Raw genomic sequence first — 22,596 nt, 5'->3', positions numbered from 1 at the left:
AGAAGGTGAGCAGGCTCCCAGGAGCCTTTGGGGTTGGGGCTTCCTGGAAAGCATCCTCCTACCCCTCCTACTCCACCAACATTTTCCAGACCTGCTCGGAAAATATTGTAGATGGTGATGGTGATGATGATGATGATGATGATGATGATGGTGATGCTGAAGAGGATGGTATAATTCAACCCAGTAACACCCCACTCACCATCATTCCCACTGTATTCTCGGTGATAAAAACACAAGTGAGTCATGCGTAAAGGGCTTGCCATAATTTATTTTTATAAATGTCAGGGTTCTATTGAAAATAGAATCTGCTGTGAATTTAGGGGGCGGGGGAATCAAACTGAATCTTCAAAGACTGAGAATTTCCTGAAATGTGACCTTTAATTTCTATGTCTTAAGTGACAAGCACTTTCCTGTTACTATACGCCATTACTCCACGCAGACCTAGGAGAATTGTAAGTGTTTCATTAACTTACCCATGTTCTTTATTATTAGAACATTTCCCTCGGAGTTTGTCACTCGCACAGTGTTAAAATAATAAAATGGCACTTTTCAAAGGTTCCACTAGTGCTCAGAAGACTCCACTCCCTGGCCCAGTTCTGCAATGAGAAGGCTTTTCTATATCATATTTCTACAGCCCTTTGCTTCCAGAAAGGCCCACAATGTTGTCTACACACATTACATTTGGTATTTATCATTGCCACACTCCTATGAGGTATTTTTAGCTTCTTTTACAGACCCAGAAAGCAGCACACAGAAGAGAATGTATGTTTACTCAGGTACTCAGGGACATCAAACAACAGTGGAGGGGTGAGGGAACAAAATTAACCATCTTGCACCTTGAGCCAGATAATTTGCTAGATGCTGACACCCCATCTCTTATTCTGATTCTCACAACAATTCCATAGGTAGCTCCATTCTACAGACAGAAAAACCAAGACCCAGAGAGGTTAAACCACTTGCCCAAGGTCCCTGGAGCAAAACTGAGGTTCACAACCCATGCTACGGAACACACTGGGAACCCCCTCGCCCCCGCTCAATTCTGTTTCATTGCTTAAGATAGACCAGAAGTCCTTCCATGGTGGCCAGTACGAAAACAGCCTGATGGCCTTAATTGCCCATAAGTTTCAATATCAACCAAAAATGTGACATACCTCTGAAACACCATAATCTTTGTCTGTTCCGGTAGGAATAAAATGCCCAAATGGTGCGAGGGAAGAGCTGCAGGGACCCGTGGGCATTCGCTGTGAGGTGAGATGTGGAGGGGTGGCATGAGAACCTTCCTGAGCTACATGAAGGCTGTCCCATAGAAACTGGGATGGAAGTGTTATCCCAGAGAGCAGACTGGACTGCTAGGTCATACAGGGATATTGGACAGATGCTTCAGAGGAATTCTGCAAACACGTTATACTGACCTTAGCAAGGCATTTACAGGGTGTCCCATATAAAAGACAGAAACAATTGGTGACACAGTTAGATGAAGTGGGAGACTGGCCATCATCTAAGACTCAGTCTAGTGTGTAGCAGCCAGACTCCAAGATGCCCCTGACAAGCCCCATCCCCTGGTAGTCACGCCCTTATAAGGTCCCTTCCACACTCATTCAAGGCTGGCCCTGTGTGACCAACAGAATCTGGTGGATGTGACAGTGTGTGCACTCCAAAGCCAGGACATAAAAGCAATGCAGTTTCCACTTGGCCTCTTGTATCCCTTATTGTGGTAGAAGCCAGCCACCATGCTGTGAGGCAGCTCCACTGGCGGGCCTGTGTGGACAAGACGTGAGGCCACAGGCCAACAGCAAACACCGACTTGCCATCCATATGAGTGAGCCATCTTAAACCTGAATCCTCAAGCCCCAATCAAGCCTTCGGCTGACATCTGACTGCCACCCCATGAGATAGCCCAAGCCAGAACTGCCTGGTTGAGCTTCTCCCAAATTCCTGACCCACGGAAACCATGAGGAATATTAAATGACTCTTGTTGTTTTAAGTCACTAAGTTTGGGGGTGATGTGTTACTCAGCCATAATGACTGGAATGTGACGCATGGCATCCTAGGAGGGTTGTCTCTATTGTCCTGATCTAGAACTCAGCCCCAGGCTATTAAAGATACAGAAATGACACATTAGTCAGTTTTGTAGAAGGTCTGCTGGTGAAAGGAGTAACAAACACATAGAATGATAGAATCGAGATCCAAGATAGTCAGGAGTAGTGAGCTGAACTTATTAGGGCAATTTTTTTTAAAAAAGGTAAAGATAAAATCCCAAACTCAGATTTTAAAAACCCATTGTACCAGGACAAGCCAGGGGAGGGCAAGGCAAGGAGGTGGAAAGGGGCCTGTTTTGTTCATTGCTGGATCGCAGGCCTCAGCACCAGCAGGAGCTTCTAGTATTTAGGCTGAGCGCTGCCCAAATACTAGAATCACATGTGACATGGCTTCAGAAGGAAGTCAAACCCAGGGGTATGTCCAAGCAGAGTCTGGTATTCCAGTGGGAGGGAACATCAGAGAGAGGATGATATGCTATAGAAAAACTGTCCTCACCAGGCTCTAAGGGCCCATTTCAACCCTGAGGTTCGCTTTTCTGTAATTTGGTGATTATTGAATAGGCAGAACTTTGCAGAATGATGATGTCAGCACAGTGCTTGTCAAACTTCAGCAGGCATATGAAACATCTGGCTGATTTTATTAAAAATGCAGCTTCTGAGTCAGTAGGTCTGGGGTGGGCCTGAAATTCTGCATTTCGAACAAGTTCCTAGCTGACACTTCAGGTCTGCATACCAGACTTTCAGCAGTGAGAGGTTAGAAGTTGCCCATGATAGCAGATAGTGTCAGGCAGCCTGGAAAAGGCATTAAGCAACTGTAAAATCTCTGAGCAGAAGAGGGCTGACCAGCATCAGAAACACCATACAAGAAACAGGACTCCTGCATTGAAGAGGGGAGCCTCCATGCGCTACCAAGGGCTTTCTGACACTAATGTCCTTTGATTCTTTGAATACAGTCTTTAAAGTATTCACTTTCCCATCATCCTGGGTTTTCTGCAGCCTGCAAGAGCAGGTAGTGTGGAATCATGCCAAACTGCACTCATCCATTACCTAGGTGGCCTCCGAGTCTCAGTTTCTTAGTGTGTATCATGGGAACAAAATCCATCTGCAAGGCCATTGTATCAAGCAGTGTCTGGCATACAATAGTGGCCCATTTGTTATATGTTTCTTAGCCTCGTTACAAAATCAGATGCTCAATAAACATTCATTTCCTTCAAAGATTAATTACCTAATTAATATTTTTCTTTGAATTAAATTGTCCTTCACTAACCCCACATGTCATGGGATATGTCAGACAAGCTCCCATTTTACAGACGGCATGGTTTATTCCTATCTAGAGCATCAGGTAAATACTAGCATGAGAATCTATGACTCCTCCATTAGAATTTTAAGGATTTTTTTTTTTTCTGGAATGATCATTTTCCCTGGGCCAGGCATTGAGGGTCAGTAACTAATGAGATTTTTGCCCCATTTCTTTGTCTGAGAGGAAAGACTGTTTCCCCCTGCTAACCATCGGGTCAGCAATGTCCAATGTGCTCTGCAATTTAGAGACCTGACCTGGAGAAACAACAGACTCAGGTAGAAAAGGGATGAAGCCAAGAACCGCCAACCAATGGAACACCTTTCACACAGCTCCCGGGGACCGGTGGGTGGAGTGGACGCAATGCCCCTGCCAGGCTTCACTGCCCTCTGTGCAGGGCAGAGATGGGGGCTAAAGGGCTCCAGACAATGAGCTGGGCAGGAGCCAATCCTTCCCCCTAGCAGAAATGGCCAGTAAAATACCCACACAATTCTGGAGTGGCCACCCTGGGGAGCCGAGGCACTGCAGTTCCTTTGAATCAAGAAAGAGCTTGATCTGTTATCTCTGTAACGCGCAGCCCACAAAGATTCCACTTCTTGCTTGTCATTCAGTCCTTGACCAATGAGGGGGCCAAGCAGCTTCTACCGCACTGACCAAGAGCATTAAATCTTAGCACCAGGCACCACCAGCTTCCCCCACAAGGACCCTGAAGACCACCACCACCAGCAAGCCTGGACCCCCTAAAAGTGCGGCAGCTGAACCAGCAGCGCGTGCAGCAGAGAGAGCATGACCTTGGGTTGGAATTCAGACGCCACCTTGAGTAGGTAACTCCGTCACTCTCTGAGCCTCCTTTTCACACGTGGTTGTGGGCCACATTGTAATATTTATCTCATTGGGCTCTTTGGGAAAAGTAAACGAGATAGTAATGTACATGAAGCAACCAGCTCACAGAAAGTGTTCTAAAGCTGTTGGTTCTTTTATTCTTCTGCCTGGAAACAAAATTAAGAAGGGTGGGCTCTGGACTACCAGAGTAATGGGGGAATTCTTGCTTCCTTTGAGATGCCCGTGGTCTCGCCTGGGTGTGGAAGCCCCTCAGCCTTTTGCCCTGAGGCTCCCAGCCCCCAGCGCACCTCCCGCCGCCACCGAACCTCCTCTCCCCGCTGTCCCCTGCCTTCCGGCGCACCCCATCAGCAAAACTTTAGCTTGCTCCTCAGAAGAGTCCTACCAAAAAGGGGCCTGCGAGGAGGGGGCAGCGTCTTTCCGGTCTCAGCTGCAGACCCCGCGCGGGACGCCCAGGAGCCCGGGGCAGCCCCGCCAAGGGCAGCCGTGCGGGGTGCAGCCCTCCGGGGCCCCTCGGACTGCGGAGCGGCCGACCGCATTGCAGACGCGGGCCCTCAGCCCTTCCCGCGCCGCCCGCCTCCCGCGGGCCCGGAGCTGCGGGCGTGCGCCGCGGCGGGAGCGCTCCTCCCGCGCCCTGCGCGCCCGGCGGCTTCCCCAGCCACGCGCCCGCCGGCCCGGAGCCGGGGTCCAGCGCGCGCCAGACGCCTCCGCCCGCCCCGCCCCCGCCGGGTCCCCCGGGGGTGGGGTTTCCCTGGGCGCGCGCCCCCTCCCCGCCTGCCCCGTGTATATGTGTCACCGCGCGCCCTGCCCGCCCGCCCGCCCACCCACCTACCTCCCCGCCGCGCCTGGAGGGGCTCGCAGAGCTGAGGACGCGCCGCGCTGCTCACGGTCTCGCTCTCTCTCGGTCTCTCCGCACCTCGCCGGCCGGCTTCTGACGCGGGTGCCAGGGGACTCCGGGCACCTTCCAGTGTCCCTTCCCTCAGTCCGCCAGGACTCCGCGACGCAGCCGCCGCCGCCGCCGCTGCGGCCACCGCCCGAGGGAACCGCGGACAGGACGCCGGCGGGAGCAGCGGAGCGCGGCGCCCGCGCACAGCGTCTCCCCGCTGCGCCCCGAGACCCGGGCTCCCGGGCCCAGACGCCCCCGCTGCCTCGCCAGGTGCACGGGCCCGAAGTTCTTGGAGAAGGAGGTGCACCTCTTCAAGGTAAAACTGTCCCCTTCCCTCAGAAAGAGAGGCTCGCCCGGGCGCCCGCGTGGCTGCGCTGCCTCAGTCTCCCCCTCGGGAGGGGCGTGCCGGGGGCCCCGACATGAGCAGCTGCGCCGTGGAGTCGAGCAAACTTTCCGGCTGGTGCAGACTCAGAGCGAATGGGGGCGAAGGAACTCGTGCGGAGGGTCTCCGGTCCCCTGGCTCCCCCCCCCAAAAAAAAAAAAATTAAGGAGGAGAGGACAAGGAGCCTTCGCGCCGCGTCAGGTGCGCCGGGCGCCGAGGTCTGACCGCGCCGTGCTTTACGCAGCAGCCGCTTCGGCGTCCGCGAAGTGCGGGTTCAAATCTCGCGGTGCTACGGGCAAGCGGGGGGCGCTGTTCCGTCTCCCCAGCCTCGGCCTGCGTGCTGTCAGCGGGCAGGGGGCTCCTTGGCTGGATGGCTGGGCAGTGAACGAAAAAATGACCAGGGCCCTGTGTCAGGTACACAGCAGATGCCTAAGAGAGGCTGAGAGACGCCTCCGGTCCCATCTCCCTGGCCACTTGGCCTGGTCCAGGAACCACGGGGCGCCGAAGACTTGAGGCTTCGTGGGGGGAAAGCCAGGGTTGGGGGGGGGAGGACATGAGCAGTGGGGTCTGATCCTGCCACCTACAAGGTGGATTTCTCAAGGAAGAGGAGAGGAGAGAAGGACACATGACCCCGGGGCAGTTATTCTGTCCCTGGGTTCTTCTGCAGATGAAGCCAGGGATGGTGGAGCAGGAGCCCTTTCTAACCCTGGGGTCTGGTGGGTGGCTGGCAACATGTCAACACAACCCACATTCTAAGCCAGAGCAAACTGTGGGGGTGAGTTTGTCTCCTGTTGGGAGACAAGAGCCAACTCAAAGTTTTCCACCATCCTCCGTCAAGCTGAACTGAGGATTCTAATGGGATGCTCCTAGGGTTTCACCCCTGAGGAGCCCAGGTCCTTGCATTTTGATCGATGCCTAGATTCCAGTTGTGTATAGGTGTTTGCCAGGAGGAAAAGAAGGAAGATGCAAAGTTGAATTGATTTAGTGTGTGAGGTTCCTGGCCCTGGATACTGCCGTGGGTGGCGTCTGACAGTGTGAGGGACCCCGGACCTTGGAAACACACCCATTTCATCTCATGATGAGGGAAAGTGAGCTCCGGTGTTATGACTTCCTAACGGTCACCCTGTGACTTAGGGGCAGTCCTAATTTAAGAGTCCAGAAGTCGGGGCTCAAAATTTGTCTCTCTTCCTTGTGTCTGGGTTGCCAAAGAGAAGAGGAATCAGGTTTCCTGCGCCCCTGGTGCAAGGCGTTTGAGGAGATGCTGTGAAGACCCATGTTGGAGTGTTGGCCTGTGAATCACTGAGCCGGGGAAGAGACTGCCCAGGAATGGATGGGCAATGGAGGAGGAAATCCAAAGGCTTGTGGGGGAGTGGAGGGGTGAGTGGTAGATCCAGAGGAGAGAGAATGTTTCTAACCTGAAAGATACAAGATGTATATATACAAACATATATAAATTTGATATTTGTATAATGCATTTCTTACAGAAGTTTGTGTTCAAAAACATTTGAAACACTCTGATCCCAGTAATGTTTCTGTCTCTGAGAAATTCCTGCCTCATGGCTCCAGGTGGCACGCACTAGGGCATCCTTGCTGTACCTGTACTAACACCTGCACTGGGCCCTTACCTGTCTTGGGAGTGAAAGGCAAGTTGGAGGGAGACCAAGAGTCAGGGAAGAAGCAAGGCTTAGAGTGCCAATGAACAGGAGAGTGGTCCGGGGCAACGGGCAGCCCTGGGAAAGGGGGCTATGGGTGCAACCCATCTAGGGAAACAGGGATGGACCTCTCCTGTCCTCTTTGCCATGCCTTGGGCCCTGATGCGAACTTCACTCCTGTCCTTCTTTACGGAAGCCCTGTCCAGTGGGGCAAATCAGAGGCTATCTCCCCTGGGGCTGGCTGTTCTCCTTCCCTCAGACCCTACAGGACACCCTCATCCCTACTAGGGGGCCTGGGCCCCTAGGCACAGTGGGAGATGAGTCAAGATTGCAGAGTAGGGGCCTCTGGGGGTGGGGGCCCTAGAAGGGTTAGCTATGAGGAGCAGAAGTGAGGCAAGGAGAAGACCAGAGAGAAGGGGAGTTTGTAGAGAAAATGGTAAAACGGTTCCTTTTTTCAAAAGTTGAATCCAGGGCAAGAACGGAAACGGTCGCGTTTACTTTTAAAAACTCAGAGCCTCCTTGTAAGAGAGTGTGTGTGTGTGTGTGTGTGTGTGTGTGTGTGTGTGTGTGTGTGTGTAAGCTTGCTGGAAGGGCGGGCCCTGCGGGCTGGCCTGGGCCTGTGAGAGGTGACTTTTCTCCCTCTCAATGGCCTTACAGTGTATCCTAAAGAAGCTTTTTGTTAAACTTATGAATAGGTGGATTTGGGGTGTGTGATGCTGGCCATCGTGATTTGGATATTTGGTTACCTTTGAGGTTACATGTTTTCCTTTTAAGACACACACCCAAAAAAGAAGCCACCTCTCCTGCATAGGGTTGCTTCGGGGAGGGGAGGGAGGGCACTTGCCTGTCCCTCTGGAACCGACTTGAGGGGTAAGATGGAGAAACTCAGGACTGAGCATGTCTGCAATGTCCAGCCTGAGAGACAGCCCATCCTCAGCCCCTAGACTCGGGGCCTCTGAGGTGGAACATGGCTGTTCCCAGACCACAGATGTCTGGGGTCTTCAGGACCTCTGATGACCCTCATTTCAGAGATCGCAAATGGGACTGGGGTCCAGAGAGGAGAAGGTGCTTGCCCCAGACCAGCCCAGAGTGGGTCCGTGAGGACTGGATGAGAACCTAGACCTTTAGGCCCTTGTCCTGAAACATACATGTCCACGGAAACCATTCATTTGTTCATTCATTCATTCATTCATTCACCATTCTTCTTTTAGCAGCTCTTGCTACATGCAAGGCACTGCACTTGGTGCAGGTAACATAATAGTGAATAAAATGATTCACTTTTCCTCCCTTCTAGCTGTTCACGGTCTCCTGGGAAAGACAGGCTGTACCCAACTTGATCCTGACCTCTCATTTCTATAAAGCAGTGATTCTCAACTGGGGGGCTATTTTGCGTCCCCAGGGAACATGGCCGTGTCCAGAGATATTTTTTATTTTCACCATGGCAGCAGGGTGATACCACTGGCATCTGGTGGTTAGAGATCAGGAGTACTGCTAAGTACTTACAATGTACAAGACCTTCCCCAAAACAGTAGAGAATTATATGGCCCAAAATATCAATAGTGCCAAGACTAAGAAACCCTGCTCCGGACCATTTAGTCATTGAGCCAGGCCACGCCCAACGGTGTGCAGCAGCAGAGAGACTGGGGGTGGGGGAAAAGAGGGGAGAGTTTGGCAGGCAGTGAAGAGCGTATGACAAAAGAAAAGAATAAAAAGGCTGAGACCACCATTGTAAAGTAGAAAGAACTTGGACTTTGGCGGCCGAAATCTAAGTAAAAACATCTCAACTGTGAGCGCTTGGGCAAGTCACTTATCTTCTCTGAGCCTCAGTTTCTGCATCTGTGCGATGGGGCTTGTGGGATGATTGAGAGAGTTCAAGGTAAAGCAAATGAAGACTTGGCATGAAGTAGGCCTACAATAAAATAGCAGCTGTTATTATTATCTTTGAGGCTTTCAAAGGTCACTTGCTGGAAAATCACAGCATCAGCAGGTGTGGACATGTGATCGAGAGGCCAAAGAATGTTCTCGCTTGGCTTGCGGTGGCCACAGTAATGCCATCTGCTTGGGGAAGGGGGCCATGCAGGTCAGCACCTTCCCCCCCCCCACCCCCACGTGGCTCCCAGCAAGGGATGAGAAGAATGGGGAAGGGTTTGCTCAGGGTGCATCCTATAAGGTGTGCAGTGAGAGGAGCACTGGACTTGGAGCCGTAGGAACTGGGCACTGACTGCTGTGCAACATGATAAAATTGCTTCACTTCTCTGAGTTTTGGGTTCCTTTTCTGTAAGGTGGACATGCTAAGGCCTGCCTTCACAGGTCAAGATCCAGTGAGAAATTACTGTCCAGGAAGGTGCTTTGCGGAGCCTAAGTAGGAACCTTTGGTATCTGGTGTGTGCTGTACCTAATCCAGTGCATGACGCACAGAGCCAGGCTGGTCGAATGAATGAATGAATGAATGAGTGAATGAGCAAATGAATGGACCATTGCAGTATAAATTCCTTTTAATTCTTGACCGGGAGAGTAGCTACAAAACCTAGGTGGGCGGTCCTCCACTTTGAAGGAGCCACTCCTCATCCCAGGCAACCCAGAAGAAGCCAGGACCTCTGGGTCCCCCAAAGTCCAGAGTCAAGTTATAGCACCAGGAGACAGCGCTCTCTAGAGGTCACTGCAGATACAGCAATTAAGCTGTGGCAGCCCCAAGGCAGGATCCCATGGCCAGTGGGAGGTGCAGATGGGACGTCAGAACTGAGGAAGTCCATGCTGCCGAAAAGACAACCGAATCAGGATCAGGAACCCAGAGACTTATCATCTCGTGCAGGCGAGTCACTGAATACCTTCATTTTCCTATCTGGAAAATGGGGCACGTAGTTCCACCACACGGAGTTGAAGTCACAATAAATTAAGGCCTAACTGAAAGCCACTAGCTAAAGGGGTAGATGTGGGGAGTCCTCAAGCTTCCCTGAGCCTCCTTAGAATCCTGAAGCATTAGATCAGAAAGGGTCCTAGGGTCCTCCTTTATTATGCAGACGAGAGACTGTTGCAGAGAGAGGTGGGCTCTTGCGGATGCAGGGAGTATCTGCTTTTGGCAAAGAAACAGTTTCAATAGGGACTGCTAAAACTCCTCCCCCGATGTCACGTATTCATACCCATAAAAGGCACCAGATCACCGAACTACTGTGCCACCTCATCAGAACCCAGCCGTGGACAGATTTAGCCCTGCGGCCACCTTTGTCCACTCCTGGACCACCCGTCCCTCCAAGGCTTTTGCTGGTTGCCAGGCTTCTTTAGAGAAGAAAGGCCCTTTATAAGGGAGCTAGCTGTCCAAGGCAAGGGGAAAGCCAGCACCCCATCTCCCTCAGAAAACTTGGGCGTCCTTGTCCCAGCCTCCACCCTAGGTCATGTGTAGGGCCATTTTCCCCAGCTAAGCCTGGACCATGGCCTGACCTTCCCCCTCACACTCTCCTCCCTGACCAGATGCTCCCTTCCCTCCTCCCCCCCAACCCCGCCCCACAAACATCATATCCAGATGGCTCAGGGGAACACCTGGATTTTAGGATGACTCAGGGATATCATAGATGTTTGTCAGCTGAAAAAGGGGCCTGGAGGCCATCATCGGAGGTCTTCGGTCCCTAGATCCAGAAGCATTTGAGGAGATTTTGAAAAACAGAGACATCTGAGCCCTGATGTGCCCCCTCTGCCCCGGGGTGCTTGGGTGGGGACCAGGGTAGGAATCTGTGTTTTTCAAAATGACCCCAGGTGATTGCAATGGAGCCTAGTTTCTGAACCCCCAATGTAAAGCCCCAAACTGTTCTCTAGCTGCAATTGGTCCTAAGCCCTGCCCTCTAGCTTGGCCTCTGGAGGTCACTTACCTGCTTTTTCCTACTGGCAAAACTCCCCTCAGTTTGTCTTTTCAGGGAGTGACAAGATTAAGGCCAGCTTCCCTCTTTCCTGTCTCCTGCCTGAGACAGGGGCTCTGCTTCCTTAACGTCGTTGTCCTTGACCCTAGATTAAAGTAACATTTATCCTAAAACTCCTCCCCCAATGGCAGATGAAGTTAAGCCAAGGTTCCCCAAAGTGAGTGCCATAGAACATTCCTTCCAGACAAGGTGCATAGGCATTGCAGGTAAGAAGGATCTTATTCCCAAGAGTTAAGCAGGATAAAATGGGCCCTTTCCTGCAGGACGTCTCAATATGCTGATGGATGTTGGAAATCTCCATCAGTTTTTTTCACATCGAATTTGACCAGGGAACTCTGCTCTCCTACTAGAGCACACTGAGGGACTCCCCAAGTCTGTAGAGATTCTGATCTAGGCAATCAGCTAGGTCTGATCCTGCAGCAAGAATGAGGCTCCACACCAGGGCCTATGGCAGTTCAGAGAAGAGGAGACTCCCACCAGGTAGGGCTTAAGGCCCCAAATCTCAAACGTAGTCACTGACTCAGCAAGCCCTCTCCACCCTAGTGCAAGGCTGGGCCCGACCTCTCCTTTTCCACTTCCTACCTGCCACTTTCCTTTTAAAGACTGGCCTGCCAGATGCTCATTTTAGTTCCACTGTTTCCTGGCTTAAAAAATAAAAGTCAAGGAGAGAGGGCGGGCACTCAGTGTAGTTTACTGGGGTTGGGGCCCCAGGTCTGGACAAGCCCTCTCTCCAAGCCCGGCTGCACATCCCCCCCTGCCCCCCCCACACACACCCCACCCCCTGCAGTGGGCCAGGGCCTAACTGTGTGCTTTCCTAGCTGTGTGACTTCCAGGGGCACCAGTCTCCTGGTGAGTTGATGCTGGGCAGAGGTCTCTATGAACAGCACCCCACAGGTGAAGGCGCCCTTTGGAGCTGAGCAGAGCTGTCTACATGCTCGTCTCTGTCCCCTATCCCTACCACTGCATCCATGGGTGACCCCCCCCCCCGCCCCCATCTCAGGCCCACGCAGCTCAGCTAGGGGAATTCTTCATTTCTTCCCTGGGCCACCATTTCCACCTGAGACAGCCTCATTCTGGGATTCCCGCTCCCTTTCTAAACCTACCCTGCCGTGGCTTCTGCTGTCACTTGCAATGTTCATGTTTTAGCGGAGCAGGTCCCATGCTGTGGGGAACCTGATGGCTTAGATTGTCTTCCTACCCATTCCTGAGGGAGAGGAGATCTGTGTGGGGCCGGGGGTGGGGGTGGGAGCGGCCTCGTTAGCCGAGGAAGATCCTAGCATTGGCTCAGAGCTGCCGTCTCCTCTGCCCGCCTCGGTCCTCCCTTCTGCTCTTCTCTCTGGGAGCTCCACAGCGCCTCCAGGGCTCCGGAGATAACCCACAAGGGTCAGTAAGACTCTTGTATACCAGATGAGGCAGGCTCTGGCACTGATCAGTGGCTGGAAAAGGGTAACTAGTCTCACTGTCCTTGGTCACTGCCCTTAGAATATGCAGCAAGCACTGAAGATTATTTGCATGTCCCTCCTCAGCCCTCTGGGGACTGCACAGACTCTCCGCAGACCTTGGAGATGTGGTCCTGTACACTTAGTACGCGTAGAGTGAAGCCTACTCCCCTGGTCTACCCTCTCCTCACCCACCCGCCTCAGCCACTGGCTTTCACTTCATTACCACCTCGGGGTTTCCCCTGCCTGGGTGCTGTTTCCTACACAGCTCTGCATGGCAGAATCATTATGGTCCAAATGTCACCTCCTACATGGGGCCTTTCTTGACCACCCAACTGAAAGAAAATAAACACCCCCGCCCCCACACCCCAGCAACCCTTTGTTGCATTTTCTTTGTAGCTCATCGCCATCTGAAAGACTCTGGTTGGTTGGTTACCTTGGTGCTGGCTGCCTCCTCCCAGGCCCCATCAAGAACAAAAGCTGCGTGGGACAGGAGCCCTGTCTTGATCATTTCCTATCTCTAAAACCTAGAAAATGCTTAGTGCACAGTTGGTGCTCAGGAAAAGTCTGCTGACCAGACAAATGGCTTCAGTCTAGTGCTTTTCAAACCATGATCCAGAGAATTGAGAAGGGGGGGAAAGGGGGTCCATGACATCCCACAGGGACCACAGTGATGAGTCAAGAGGAGCAGTGAGTTTGAGGGTCCCTGTGCCAGATCCTATCAGAATAACTCTGATTTTATGTCTTTTGAAAGCCACCGAGAGGGTCCATTCTGCTCTTGTCGTACATGAGAAAACCAGAACCTAGGAAAGAATATGTCCTGCCATGGGATGTAACCACCGGATGGTTTCAGAGCTAGAACTAGACCTCAATTTCCCAACTCCCAGTGCTGTATCTGCTGAACTGGGCAGTTGTCTAGGAACAGTCCCCACCTATCCCGGCCACCTCAGCAGTCACTTCGCACCTGGCCAGGGCTCAAGGACTCTACACAGTGAGAGCGGCCACCACCCAGAGCCAGCTCGTATCCTGCCATCAATGGGAGGCTCCGGTGACCCAGCTAAGGAGAGGAATGCCACGCCCCTTATGCCGACCGCCCCCTCTTCCCAGCTTCCCTTAGTAGTTCGTGATGATTCACTCGAACGTCGTTGGGAAGCAGCTGCTTTTAGGAATAAATTTATATTTTTAGGTTCTGCCGCGTTCGTAGCCTCACGTTCCAGCGCTTGCCTCTTCCTAGTTCCTGGTGGTGGCTGTCGCTCTTTGGCGTCCCTGGCTGTCAGCTGTATCACTCCGAGCCCCGCCTCCATCGTCACTTGTTCTCCTTATGCGTCTGTGTCTTCACACGGCTGTCTTCCCCTCTCATAAGGACACATGTCACATTGGGTTAAGGACCCATCCTCATGACTTCGTCTTAACTTGATTTCATTGGCAAAAACCCTATTTCCTGATAAGATCACATCCACAGGTACTAGGGGTTAGGGCTTCAACACATTTTTTTGGGGGGGGGTGCACAATCTAATCCTTATTACCCTTTAATGACTTGCTACTATGTTTTAGACCAGTGAGAGGTAAAGGAAGTTTGATCAGGAGAGACAAATTAAATCAATGATGTATTCTCCCATTGGTCAGTGCTTTACGCTAACCAGAGATGGGGTAAGATGGCAAATTTTACGTTATGTGTATTTTACCACAATTAAAAAATAATCCATTAAAAAGAAGGAAAGGTAGCATTCTTGTGAGGATAATGTCGTTAAAGACTCTCTGACTAGAAGGATGGTTTCAGCCTTATTCTATAGCCTCAAGATTCCTTGGTCCTTTGAGGCAGACTTTGAAGCTGAACCTAATCCCAGTAGCAGGCTCCTTCTGTAGCAGGCACCCAACAAAGGTCTGTACGTTGAATCTACACTTTAAAGCTGGAGTCACAGATTGTCAAAAGCCTTTGGGTGAGGAGAACTCCTGACAGGCTCCATCCTCAGCACCGAGCCCCCATTCCCGGCCTGTCTGTGGGAAACGGGGAACTGGGTAGGAACACTGTTTTCGAAGTCAGACCAACTTAAGTTTAAGTTCTGGCTCTGCCACCCCCGGCTGTGGGATTTGCAGTAAGTTATTTACCCCCTCTGAGCCTCTGTCTCCTCTGTTCTAAACTGGGACTAGTAACAGCGCCCCCTCCCAGCCTGATGGCGAGCATCATCGAGTGGGATGATGACGCATTTGTTCAAACTGCCGTTGGGCACCGTGCTGGCTTGGGGTTGACCTTTCATACATGGCAACTTGGGGAAGAGGTAGTGTGATAGGTACTCACCCATGAGGGACACCCAGGGATGAAGACGCCAGGGCGTGCCCCGGCAGGCAGACAGACAATACAGACACCGCGTATTCCTGCTTTGATGGAGCGGGGTAGACGCCATCGGGATGGGGCGCCAGGGGGACTTTGTGGAGGAGGGGCCAGCCAGCAGCGATCGTGGCAGAGACTGCAGTTTCATCCTGACACACGCCTCAGATCAGGGCATTCCCTGGTACCGATCGCCATCCCATCAGCTACAGAATGAAGCCAGACTCGTTAGCCTAATCATGGAGGTGCTTCGGAATCTGGCCCCGTTTTGTTTCTAGTTTATCTGATCCTACACCAGTTGGATCTACTCCTTTCTCCATGCCTTTGTGCATGCGATCCCTTTCTCCTAGAATGCCCTTTCTCTGCCTCTGCATGCCCACAGTGTCCCTGTCTATCAAGGCTCAGGTCAAATGCCACCTTTTCTTCAGGGATTTCCCCTGTGCCTCAAACAGGAGCGATTTCTGCATCCTCTCGGCTCCAGGAACCCTCTCCTCGAGAGAGGCGCGCCTTCTTGTATTGTAGGATTTATTCACACATCTCATCTCCTGTCCCACGCAGTGAGCCCCAGGGGTGGATTCACATGGGTGCGTCCTTGGATCCCCCTCAGCACCTACTGCAGAGTTTTCCACGTGGTGGGAGTTAGACAGAGGAAAGGAGTGGGGAGGAAGGAAAGCCAAGAAGTGCTTCGAACTTCTCCGGATAAGAAGCAATTATTCCTTCCCCCATTAGGTCCAAAAAAGAACGCTCTGCTCTTCAGAGCACGTGCCCCATGAAGGGCAAGTGGTGTCACTGGAGGGTGGCCATGGAATGACGGGGTCTTGTCCGCTGTGCACTGAGCCAACACTGGGCAAGCTAACCCGACAGTGCCATTTCAGGAGGTCTACCAAACCACCCTCTGTCTCCGTAATTCATAGGACTCCCAGAACTCAGCAAAGCTGTTACACTTGCAGTTACAGTGTATTACAGCTCAAAATCTGCAAAGGGAACAGGTACATAGGGCCAGAGATGCCAGGCTCAGCCTCCATCCAGTTCTGCTGTCCTGGGGGAGGCATGCGGATCGCGCATACTTCTTTCAGCAACGACGTGTTACAATACACACAGAGTATCGCCAGCTGGGAAGCTCACCTGAGCCTTGCTGTCCAGGTTTTCACTGGGGGTTGGTCGGGTAGACATGGCTGACCTCAGTCTTTAATGCCTTCAGAGGCCAAGTTGACACCACACAGCCCGAGACCCCCACCATAAATTACACTGTTAGCATAAACTATCCAGCATGGCCCCAGGCCCTGGGAAAATAATAAAGGCCTACAGGTTAAGCTCTGGGAGCTGGATTCACAGCTCCCATTGTCTCTCGGAGTGAAGCAGGACCCAAAAGGAGCTACGTGAATGTTCTCTGTGACGTCTGGAACCGGGGCATGCAAACTAGGTCGAAGAATGAGGTTTGACTCCAAATAACCCATCTTCTTTCTAGCTCTTGACCGGCCCTGACTAAACTCCAAGAACCTGAGCATCTGCCCCAAAAGCTTAAGGGATTGGGCCAGTCACCCCTTGTTTCTTCTCAGCTGCATCCCAGGCACCTGGCCATCCACTTGGTCCAGGAATTTGGCTGTAACCCCAAACACCTGATGGCCCTTTGTGGCAAGAGGGCATATCCACCAGGACCCTGGGCTCCTTTACCAAAGACCATTTTTGAAACCCAGGCTCAATTCCCACCCAGAGAGGCCACCGAGGGTTCACACTGGGTGCCCTAGCCCCTTCCCAAATTCCTGCAGGAGGGAGCTCTCTGCCCTGCCAGGTTGGCAGTCAGCGCCGAGGAGAAGGAGCTCAGCTCTTGGCCCAAGATCTCGGCTCCAAGAAAGGCAGGCACTTGGGCCTGATGGAAAGTTTGGGCTGAAAGACACGCCTTTCTAAAATCCCATGTCCGATATTTACACAACGTCTGAAATTAATGCGAGAAAACCTCCAAGTTCCCGGGCTGGAACGGAAGGCCGAGAACAGGAAGGGGCAGAACCCAAGCACCAGGTTTTTTTTCCACAAAGAGAACAGGGCAAAGCTAATGTCCCTGGTGGGTGACTCAGGAGCCATTCGTCATGCCGCGTACCTCTCCAGTTTAAGCTGATTTCACTGGGAATTTGAGAGCAGGGAGAGGTGGGAAGGCCGGTGGTGTTGATCTGATTCTTCTGCCAGGCGCCCATCCTCGTCCAGGAACCAGGGATGGCTGCAGCCACCATCGCCCCTCCCCCCACCCCGCCCCCATAGGAAGCACCACCCACTGCTAGCCTTCCTTCCCGGCTCCTAGACTCAGCCTTCCTCCCAGCTCCTTGGATATATAGCCTTCCTCAGGTGCCAGCATGGCTCTGAGTTCTATTTTGTCCCTGGATGCTGTCTCTGGAGTCGCCCACCGCTCCCCCTCTTGGCCCATCCTGCCTCACTCCTGGTCCATGAAACCACTGTATACGTGTATTCTGGCTGCGAGAGGCTCATGGTTGCCTAAGGGTAGAGAGGGGATGGCTGTCTTCACTCAGTGACAACAGGGACGCTCTGAGAGTGACAAGCCTTGTGTCATTGGAGAGGGCAGTGGCAGCATTAGGATCTTACTTTACAGTCCACAGGTTTATTGGACCCACATGCTGTGTCCACCCAGACTTGGGGGCGAATGCAGAAGTGAGCCCTAGGTTAACTGAAGTTGGGGGAGGGGTGGGAGGCCCGTCGCTTGCTATCATTGTGGATCAAATGACCACCCATGTGGGACGGCATTTAAATTAGATCTAGGAGCAAGTAATAAAAGAGGAGTAAGGAAGTCAACTACATGGAAAAAGACACACATACAGAGAGAGAGAGAATAAGGAAGAGGAGGAAGAGAGAAGAGAAAGAGAAGGAAATACAAAAAAGTATTCTCATTCACAAAAAAATTACCTTTACAATTTTCCTGGGGTGAAGCTTGTGTTTATACCAGTTTACAGATGGGTAAACCGAGGTCATACATGCGTTCCCCAGGGAGTTAGGACAGAGATAGGACTGGCATCGGCTTCCTGGCTCCACCTTGCCACACCACCTCACCATGTCTGCTTAGAACATGTGGAAAATTAGTCGCCGCAGTCGGAGGTCATTCTGGCCAGCTGTGTCCTTGGCATGGGATCCCTGTACCTTTCTCTGTGCTGGATTTAAAATCCCGACCTCAAGTGCATATGCCACCGCCTTGTGCACAGATGCAGGATGGGCCTCGTCAATGAATGACAAGAAAAGAGGGACCGTTGGGAAATTAGCCTGAACAGAAATGAGGTGCTGGAGGCTGGTGGCTGGAGGAACGAGTGACCTTGGTCCTTTCTAATCCCCTCACCCGCACCAGACTTAAGTCATGGAGACATAGCCACTTGGTTACTGGAATTTTTCTTTTTTAACTCCTACAGTACCTGGTATTCCAACGTGGTCTCCCATCCAAGTACTAACCCTTATTAGCTTCCGAGATCAGATGAGATTGGGCGCATTCAGGGTGGCATGGCTGTAGACTGGCAAATCTTGCTGGTCAACCAGTCTACCAAATTCCAAGGTCCACCCATTCACCCAACAAGAAGGTGTCAAATACCATTTTTTGTTGTTCCAGACAGACACTGTGTGAGTTAACACCAGGATTTTTTTTTTTTTTTTTTTTACTTAAGGCTTGACTTTCAGACTTAAGGAGGTCACAGTCTGTGTGATGAAGCGAAACTAGCCTTTGTAAAACAATACAAAATTTAAGTGCTAAAGTGGCAATAGAAGCAGTCACAGTTGAGGGAGCAGAACCAAGGGGCAGGGCCTGGCGGGGCTTCCTGGAGGACACAGGAGCGAGCCATGTGGGGTCAGGGCAGCGGGGGCATATAGTTCACTATCGCACCAACATCGGCTGAGCCTGCACTGAAGTGGCAGGATCAGGCTGGGCCCGAGACTATGACATGGAGACAAACAGGGCTGTGCCCTACCCTAAGGCTAGCATACTGGCCTTGGTTGCAGGATCAGCTTTAATAACCCCCAGGACTCATGCAGGACAGCACCGTGAATGGAGAATGAGGCTTCAAGTGGCAAAGAGAAGTTCCTGTGATCCTTCCCCCAGGCTTTTTAAAAAATTTAGTTACTAATTATTTCCGGTCGTGTACTGGTAAGCCCACTCTCAAAAAAAGGGGAGAGGGAAAAAAATAGGTCTCATTTTCAGTGTTTGCTGATTTCCATGGTGTAAATACACCCATCATGACCAATTTCCAAATAGTTGGAAAGAGATGTTTAAAATGGGTTCTGGCGAACTGGTGCAAGCCAGCTCCAGCATACATCTGGTTCTGGGGACCTGGGAAGGGAAAGTGCTGGTTGTCACATATAAACCGCTGGGCTACATATGGACTGTGACCTTCCCAAAGTCACGTGCCATACTGACGTGCTGGCATGAATCAGTACAGCCATGCACATCGCAAGCAAGCAATATACCCCTAGCTGAGATTTATTGAATGCCAAATGGGAGTCGGCTACCTCAGGGACTGTGCACCTACTTCATAGGTGCTTAACGAATGTGAGCCTCCAGGCGCCCCCTCCCCAACCTTCCCTCGGAGACCTGGAACTGAAGGAAATGACTGCTCAGGTGCTTGGACTTCCCATTGGTTTATTCATTCATTCAGCAGGCATTTTCCTATTGCCCCTCTCTGTGCTGGGCATTCTGCTGGGGGCCAGGGAGACTGAGGAACAAGACAGCCATACTCACTGCCCTATAGATCTCACGAACACAGGATTATGACAGCCAAACTCCTAGAACCGGGTTTTGGTTCCAACCCCAACATACTGTGTGGCCTTGAGCAAGGCATTTAACCTCTTCGGGCCTCAGTTTCCTCGCCTGTAGAATAAAGGAGTTGGACTTGATAGTGACTCACGTCTCTGGGAGGTCTGACCTTCTGTGGCTCCAGGGAGGAGAGAGTCTGGAAGCCCCCATGAGGAAGAGATAGAGGGACTGGGAATGGCTTCAGATGGGAGAGCAGCTTGGACCCCTGAAGGTCCGTCGTGAGTCTCATGAAAGAGGAGTGGACATGTTGAATGTGGTCCCTGAGGATAGAAGTCCTGGGTGGAGATTATTATGGGAGTCGGTCATTTTGACTGTGTCTTGGAAGATCTTGGGCACAATCGGAGCTGCCCAGCCATGGCACCGGCCACCTTGTGAAGGAATGAGCACCTTTCACTTAATCACAGGCTACTAAAGACCACCTGCCTTGGTCGTGACTGTAAACCCCCATAGTCACCAGTTCTGAAAGAACAACAACAAAAAAGTCGTTTGATCCACTGAATTACATAGATAAAGTAAACAGGACACAAAAAGGTGACAACTTGGTAAAACACAAGTAGATGCCATAGGTAAAAGACTAGAAGGAAAACTATCAGAATACAAATAATGATTGGCTTGGAATCGATGATTATAGTGGTTGGTTTTCTCTATTTCCCAAATGTTTGGTAGTGTGGTGACGTTGTCTTTGAAATGAAGGCAGTTTCATTCTTTGTGGAAAGTCGTCTCGTTTAGCCCTTATCCCAGGACAAGGAGCCATCCTGCAAACCACTAACCTGTCTTCCAGTTCCCGCCTTCAGAGAGGCTCACCCAGGCCTGACACCAGGGAGCAGGGAGGCTAATGAGGGATGCCTGCTGAGTGCTAGACCCTGTGCTGGGGACAGAGTCTGAGACACAGTCCCTACCCTCAAGAAGGGGGCTGACTGGCACAGTATCAGTCTTTAAACAGCCATGGGGGTGGGTCCTGTATTATTAAAACAGTAGGTGTCCCGCTCTCGGACCCCCTCGGAGGGACCTCGGCCTTCCCTTGGGTCAGAGTGGGTGCTTTTGGGAGCAGATAGCCGGTCATCCTAGAGTCCAGCCCCTCAGAGTCCCCATCCACATGTACCTTCACTCCGTCAGCCTGCAAGGGTCAGATTCGCCATCAAAAATGACAGCCGCTACCTTTTTCTTCTGTAGTTTGATAAACACTGAAGAAGCTGGGGGTGTTAAACTTTATCTTCGGGAAAACCTCAGAACTGGTTTATCTGGTGTCATGGAACCTCTTACTGCTTTCAGTACAGAATTAGTAATCAAAAACAGTGAGGAGAGGGGAGGGGAGGGGAGGGAAGGGGAGAGTAGGTGGCCAAGCCAGGACCAGGACCCAGGTCTGGAGGTCTCCATTGTACTTGAGGAATTCAAGGCAAGCTGCTGAGCCACCTGTTCAATGCCATAATTTGATGAGATAAAGGCCAAGGCCCTGGGCATGTTGGCAACTACGAGACAGAGTCTAGCTGTTGAGAAGGTGAAGGGTTTCCCTGTCCCCAACTATGTGGCGGCTCTCTCTTCTCTCTCTCTCTCTCTCTCTCTCTCTCTCTCTCTCTCTCTCTCTCTCTCTCTCTCTCTCACACACACACACACACACACACACACACGCACACACACACACACACACAGCCTTCACCCGGCAGCATCTACTTCCTGCTCCCCCAAACCCTTCTTTCCCTGCATTTCACGTGCTCCCTTTCCCCTTCCTCTGCCCCAGGTACACAATCCTCCCACCACCACCTCACTCCGCTCCCACGGAGAAAGGCCTCCCTGTTTCCAGGGCTAGCAAAGTCCATCTCCTCCCATGAAAGACTCAGTGAGTCCCGGAGACATTTGGAACCCAGACAGAATGGAATTTCTCCCTATTTTCTTTACAGCTAAGAAAACACAAACACAAGGGCATATTTATTGCCATATTTCTATCCCGAAGTTTGTCTTTTAAAAAGAAGAAGTAAAATTGGTTTCTCTGCCCACTCCACTCCCCGCCACCACCCCCGCCCCCCACCCCCGCCCCGCCGCAACCCAAATCCCCCCCTTTTCATTTCTGGTCGGGGCCACAGAGAAAAACAGAGCGGGTCCAAGCCCCACAGAGGACCCCAGCATCCGGGACAATGTCGGGCTTGTTCAGAGAGTGAGGGGAGAAACACAGCTCCGAAAACATACACAAACTTCCCAGTGAAGGGAGGAGGAATAGGCCGGCCTTGTGTCTGGACATGAAATCCCTGAGCCTCTGGGAAGAGAGGAGCCCACGAGTCTGGCCCCCTCCCCAGAGTGGAGGGGACACTTTACCGTTTGAGCCTCTGGGGGACTATTTCCTGGCCGTGACTGGTCACACGCGGCCGAATGAGAACGCCGCAGCTTGGTGAGCCCTCACAGTGCCAAAACTCAGAGCCCCAGACAATTTTTTTTTTTTTTTTGAAGGCAGCATCTAAGGAGGAACATCTCTAAGAAATGAGGGGCTGCTTCTTAGGCCTCTGGGACTTTTCAGACTTCCTGCGGTGTGACGAAGACCTGCCTCGTGCCTTTATCTCTGTGCCCCCAGCAGCGTCCACATAGCCTTTTCATTTCTAGGGCGACAGGTATATGTGGAATGAATGAAGCATCATGGTGGAAAGATCGCTCAGAACCAGGTCGCCCAAGAGAGTCCCTAGAGTCCTGGGCCCCAGAGCCACCCCTCTCCCATGCATTCCTGGAATGGGAACCCCAGGAGTCCCCTCATCCCCAAATCCATCCAGCCCCACCTGATGGTGACTATGTCAACAGCGACACCTGCTGGGCCATCAGACTCTGACAGAGCCAAGGTGGGAAGCCCAAGCCACCACCTCACACGCTCACCTTCAGGGAGCTCCCCTTCTGCCTTTAGTTTCAGATCCTCTTTCCCTCTGACACATCCTCCTTTCTCCCTGTGCAGGGTCTGTGATGCAAACATGTCTTAAACCAAGACTACACATTTTGGCAGACTGGAGAGGAGGGCAGGGTAGGTGCCTGCGCAGGTCCGTCCA

At 52.0% G+C, this 22,596-nt stretch overlaps 1 protein-coding gene across 4 annotated transcripts in view; it reads left to right on the top strand.

The window, feature by feature from the left end:
- The first annotated feature begins 5,314 nt into the window (after window positions 1-5,314).
- The window catches only part of ACAN (aggrecan), a 47,633-nt gene continuing 30,351 nt past the window's right edge, over window positions 5,315-22,596 (top strand). For all 4 annotated transcript variants that reach the window (XM_016151627.2, XM_036231965.1, XM_016151624.2 and 1 more), the window contains exon 1: window positions 5,315-5,378. The gene's annotated coding sequence lies outside the window, so the exon portion shown is untranslated. The remainder of the gene's footprint in view (window positions 5,379-22,596) is intronic.

The sequence above is a fragment of the Rousettus aegyptiacus genome, unplaced genomic scaffold (genome assembly GCF_014176215.1).
Source record: "Rousettus aegyptiacus isolate mRouAeg1 unplaced genomic scaffold, mRouAeg1.p scaffold_m13_p_14, whole genome shotgun sequence".
NCBI classification, from domain to species: Eukaryota; Metazoa; Chordata; class Mammalia; order Chiroptera; family Pteropodidae; genus Rousettus; species Rousettus aegyptiacus.
Note: the sequence above shows the minus strand (reverse complement) of the source record. Positions and strands in the feature narration are given on the sequence as shown.